At 38.4% G+C, this 6000-nt stretch overlaps 1 protein-coding gene across 1 annotated transcript in view; it reads right to left on the reverse strand.

The window, feature by feature from the left end:
* Positions 1 to 5709, reverse strand: part of LOC124136917 (C2 calcium-dependent domain-containing protein 4C-like) — a 49845-nt gene extending 44136 nt beyond the window's left edge. Inside the window, exon 1 of the mRNA XM_046502981.2 lies at positions 5445 to 5709. The gene's annotated coding sequence lies outside the window, so the exon portion shown is untranslated. The remainder of the gene's footprint in view (positions 1 to 5444) is intronic.
* Between the last annotated feature and the right edge of the window lie 291 nt (positions 5710 to 6000).

Consider the following 6000-nt stretch of genomic DNA (forward strand, 5'->3'; position numbering starts at 1 on the left):
TGAGCTATAGAATATTTGTTTTTGTAGTTATGATGATGGAAGACTTCTGTGAATATTATTTTATTTGAACTTCTTCGAATCATAGACGACATCCTTTCATCACATAACGATCTAAATATTGACTTTACCTCGTTCATAACCACCACATGACGTCATTGCTCACCTACAAAGTCTTATCTTTTTTATTTGGCTAAATTAACGAAACCTCAGGGAATACTGTTATCTTAATCTTAGGGAATATAACTAGGCTCAGTCGAACTCTTTTCACGAACCATTAAAACGACATTGCATTGACAAGTAATGGCATTGATCTGTACTATAATGAAACATGCAGTTTTTTATCTTGCACCTGTTTCTATTGTCACATAAACCGCTTTGAAGCCTTTAGCTATATTGATTTCCTCTCTCACTCTATATCCACACCACCTGCCAATTGCAACAGCCACACCAGGTGTGTTTTTCCTTTTTCCCAGGACGGTATTTTGTGAAACGCAAACATGTACATCCAACAACGCTTACGGATATTTCAGTTTTTAATCATTGCGATTTGAATTTGAATGAACGTGCGTCCATTTTTGTTTTGTCAATGCCATAAGGATGTGACATCGTGTTCCTGTATTTTGAGTCAGGATTCAATTCACAATTTTCACATACTGTTACATTTACATAATTAAAAAAACCATCTCAGTTAGCTTAAATGGAGAATTCTGCGGGCTAATCTTCACTTAGTGTCAGGTTTCGATCAAATCAATATCAACCAGAGCAGAATAATGCGAATGTTCCAGGTCTCTAGTTGCAGGATTCAAGGTTTTGTCAAACCCAATATTCTTTTTGAACATGCTACTTGGGTTAAGTGCAGTTTAACATATGCTTCCAAGCCTTCAATTGATGGAATCTTGCTTCCAGCATTCAGTTACTTTGTGCGTGGATGTCATAAGAGCTCTGTATAAATCTGTTATTATTGACAAAGATGAATACAACGTTTATGTTCCTGATGATTAATCTCAAACATGCATCCATTCCGATCTTTTCATTCGTAATGCTAGTATAATTCATCAATCTTTTGAAATGTGAAACGATATGAAATGATATACACATCTTCTTTCAGTAAACCACGTGTTATATGTTCATATCTATTCAAAAATGACAACATGAAAGTATAAATCCAGGCACGATGTCACTGGACGAGTGTAATGAAACATTAATCTTGATGTTTGATATGTATTTATTGATCCGGTAACTATGAGATGTCGTGGTTCGAAGGTATATTAATGAATAATGAAAGAAGGGCGCAGGTTCCTTAGACGACATACTCTTGTAGATAAAATGAAATGTCCCATTTATTGCACAGAGATGCAGGTTTATTGATATAAATGTTCAATATAACCAAGGCTGTTGTTTTTATCAAGGATACCAGATTAACATACTACACATAAAATTACTTCGCATCTCTTTGATGTTGCATTTTGTGACGCACGAATGACAAGTATAGGTCTGTATCGATTGATCAGCAGTTTCCTTGTACAAAGTTACTTCCCTTAGGCGTGCCAGAAACCTATAATCGTGGGTTTGATAACAAGATTTAACCTGATCATATGTTTCTTGGTGTGTCAGCACCATATCTGTGTTCGTGGGTTTCATCACATTAGTAACACTCTAACAATTAAGGTTTTCCTCCTACATCAAGCTGACACGTCGTGATAAAACCGAAATGCTGTAACATTCCAAAGCGACATAGAACAAACTCACATCTAGCTGACGCTCCGTGATAAAACTGAAATGCTGTAACATTCCAAAGCGACATTGAACAAACTCACATCTAGCTGACGCTCCATGATAAAACTGAAATGCTGTAACATTCCAAAGCGACATTGAACAAACTCACATCTAGCTGACGCTCCGTGATAAAACTGAAATGCTGTAACATTCCAAAGCGACCTTGAACAAACTCACATCTAGCTGACGCTCCGTGATAAAACTGAAATACTGTAACACATCAAGCTGACAAGTCGTGAAGAAAAAGGAAATGCTTTAACAGTTCACATCAGGGCATCGCATTCCTAGATGTTCGCGAAAAGGTTAGCGTATCCTGCCCCACCAGTGGCATCCGTCACAAATACATGCAAATGCAGTTCAATTATTCACCTGAAAATTCAAGGGAACATATGGTACAAGTCTGATGCGTCAATTTGGAAATGTCCTCCACATGTCCACCATAATTCACTGAGGCCTTGAAAGCTGTAACCGTGATCAACTTCTGATCCAGAGTTAAATGATGCTCTTTGCAATCTCGGTAGAAAGAGCATGTTCGATTGTACCTCGGAAGTTGTGAAGCCAACCGATAAAAACGGTTTTCGTTGGCCCATAAGTATGCAAATATTAAAGTACCACTTTAGTGTTTGCAGAAAAACATGACACCGGCCTTATGCATCAGTCATGGAGTCAGAATTAACCATCGGGGATCAGGTCAAATGACCGAAAATCAGTGTTTGACGGGGGCCGTGAAGATCCGGTTTAGAATTGGTCTTCATTAAACTATGCTTGCCAACTTATTTGATCGGGTGATCAGGCTCGCTGACTTGGTTGATGCATGTCATCGTATCCAAATTGCGTAGATCGATGCTCATGATATCAATCACTGGATTGTTTAGTCCAGATTCGATTATTTACAGACCGTTGTCATTGCGAAACATTTTGGAATTAAAAAAACAAATGGATTTGGAGGAATTAAGTCCGATTTGTTACCTCGTTTCATTTTGTCGCTGTGTGGTATGATAGGCCAGGTACACTCTAAATAAACGTGAGGTCACACAGCCATAAATGCCCATAGCTAAAGGGTAGTTATTCAAGCATGTGGACAGCTAAAGGTAAGTAGATAAAAAATGTGTTGGTAAATTAATTTTTTCCTTACATGATGTTACGTCACTGTCTAAAAACACTTGTTGCATTTGAAACTATATTACTTGTTACTCTTTAACTGACTAATAACTGACCTTCTGACGTAATACCTGTCGATGCGCACATTGCAGTAAAACCTGAAATGTTTATGTATCGTTATTAGTGAGTGATGAGAAAGACATTATAAGACAAAGAAGTTATCAAAATGTCATGTTTGGATGGTATATATGCTGTATGAGGAACAAAAACTGTATTTATTCCTAATTTAATATTATTTTCTATATATTTATTAGTTTTGTTACATACGTGTCATGAAAGTCATCTAAGCTTTTGCATATGTTGCTCGATCCCGCCTGGTGATTGCTGTTCAACCTACACTTTTGTATTTACTGTAATCAACTCCCGGACAATCCTAGTTTGTGATGGGCGGGTGTTTCTCAACAAATGAATCTTTCTCTCGGTGATGGAATGAAACGTTACAGTGTTACCAACCAAACAAGGAACGTACGCCCACACTATACCTTGCAAAGAATACTTTGAAGTAGAAGAGATAGCACTCTAAATATATAACAAAATCATTACAAAACATTTATGTCAGACGTGTACACAAAACCGTTAGCACCCACACACTTACTGGGGAGGCGAGATAGCCTAGTTGTTAAAAAGTTGTACAGTGTACAATGTGTGTCCTCTGACGTGAAGTTGCTGGAACACTGTTTAAAAACAGTATTCAAAGAGGCAATATGCCATACAACGTTCTTGATGTCCCGATGGACAAACTCAGTGTCTGTTAGTTCAACGTTTATTTTATGTCATAACGAATAAATGATGCAATTATATTCTGTGTTCTGATAGCTTCATATCACGCCATCACACATATCAGTTAGATATCAAAGCAGACGTGGTGAAATTACGAATGTTATGTATCCATAAAACGTTTCAAATGGAGTTATTTACTCTGGGAATTAGGTTTCGAGTCATACGATATAGACACAGTCTTGAGGACTGCTGAGCTTCATGTAGCAGACAAGTCAATAAAGAGTTTCAGCACAAGGTAATAGTATTGTTTTACTTTCATCCGTGTCAGCTATTTTTGTTCGGCATTTATGAACATTGATTTGGGCTTGTGTTATGGAGTGAGTTGGGTTAAGAACACCTTTGAACTCTAGTTTATAGTTCCATCAGTACACCATGTAATAGCATTACCGTTGTAAACGTTAATATGTGACGCAGACAGATCAAGAGGCATAACTTCTGGTCACAAGGGCCACCTCTTCATAGCGAGATGTGGTACCTTAGAACCCAAGGGGGACAAACAACCTGGTCTTCAGGAACAGACGTAAAATAGAGTTAAGGTCGGATGACAGTTCAAATAATTCATAGGGATGTCACAACTTGGCCATACCATGCATTCAGAAATACAGCTTCATGTCCGATTTAATTTTAGATAGCGAGAATAAGAAACCTACAATACCGACTGAGGATTGTCTCCCGTATGGCTTAATGTCCCTGTGGTTATGAGGTCATGAAGAGGAGGTCTGCTGTATGTACTACCAGTACCTTTCTATTTCCCCTAATTTATAACAGAAAAAAACAACAACTCCTTTATCAAAATGTTTAACATATATAAATGTACGTAGAGTGTCCAAGTAACGTATCGATAACAGTCGATGGCGCCATGAAGAATATATGATGACATTCTACACTTATCATCCAAGGAAGATGTAACAAACATGCCAAATGAGGTTTACACTGTCTTGTAGAACATTCGCAAAATATCAGTCCACTAAGGACGGGGCAAATGTAATTCCTGCACCAGTGAGTACCCTTAAAGTGAGAATGTTAGCCTTGCACTTCTTGATATGATTGCCATCACCACTGTAAGGCACTACTCATTGGGGAGACCTTTGTAAATGAAAATGTAAGTACATGGACCGATAACTGGGCTTAACCATAGATATCAGTCTGCTGTCGTACCACGTGTGACCATGAATCATGATCTCATGAGAATACATACAAATATTCAAATATTTGCAAGTCGCATTTACAAACTGGCTACCACATAGTGTAAAGAAGGGGATACACGTACCAAAGGACACATACTTCATGTGCATCACGCACAGGTGACTCACAGTATTCTCACAGTTAAGCATAGCGTTCCTGAATGCCCTTCTAAATACGATTGTCAAAATAATGTTGCCTAAACATTTAAGTTGCAAAGCTTTTTTCACATTTTGTCCAATGTTTAGATAGGTCAATCCGCGTGCCGTTGCAGAAGACAACCTCAGCCCTACGGCTGTCGTAAGTCTATGTTAAAGTATGGGAGTTGCGATCACCTTAGCGCCAAGATCGCTTTGTACAAACGGCACCACGGTCTCTGATCGTTGAAGTGGTTGGTCGGGAGTCCAAGGCACGGAGCCATTTTAATGAATAGATACCAGGTCCGAGTATTCCAAACTATACAGAAACCAACTTATGTCAAACAGCAGCATTATAATAATCCAAGTTTTACAATTCCTAATCATAAGTATGTTGTTCTTACTTACCTTATATCAAGGTAAACATTTCATTGACATACATTACGATCCACGAATCAATCTCAGATGGAGTCCTAAATGTTCAGAAATGCCATCAGAATAGTGAGTGCGGCCCTTCCAACCTTCTTCTGTCTGCACAGTTTGCAATCAACTGAAGCAAGTGTGTCACAACTAACATAACTGAAGATCATCAACATCAAGCGCCCTTGTGTATACACCACCGTCGTCCTCGCCTGACAACATAGACATAGACAGAGGCAAGCCCAGGCAATGTACACATGTGTTAGCCCGTTCTCGTTAATGAGATTTGCCTCGTGTTTGATGGCTGCGTATTGATTTGTACTACAGGTGACTATATATGAACGGCCCCGCATGAGCTGCTGTCATTTAGTCCAGAGAGCACTTCGTAGGGAAAGCGGAGGTTAATGAAAGTTTAGACATGATGTATCGTTTTGTTTTTCTGACATGATAATCTAAGATATAAACATTAACCAATACAAAAAAAGCACACTTTATCTTCTATGATTGTTTTACACTTGTACTTGCGTAAGTTCGTTTGTTTGTT

Source organism: Haliotis rufescens, unplaced genomic scaffold (genome assembly GCF_023055435.1).
Source record: "Haliotis rufescens isolate VD_foot unplaced genomic scaffold, xgHalRufe1.0.p SCAF_1, whole genome shotgun sequence".
NCBI classification, from domain to species: Eukaryota; Metazoa; Mollusca; class Gastropoda; order Lepetellida; family Haliotidae; genus Haliotis; species Haliotis rufescens.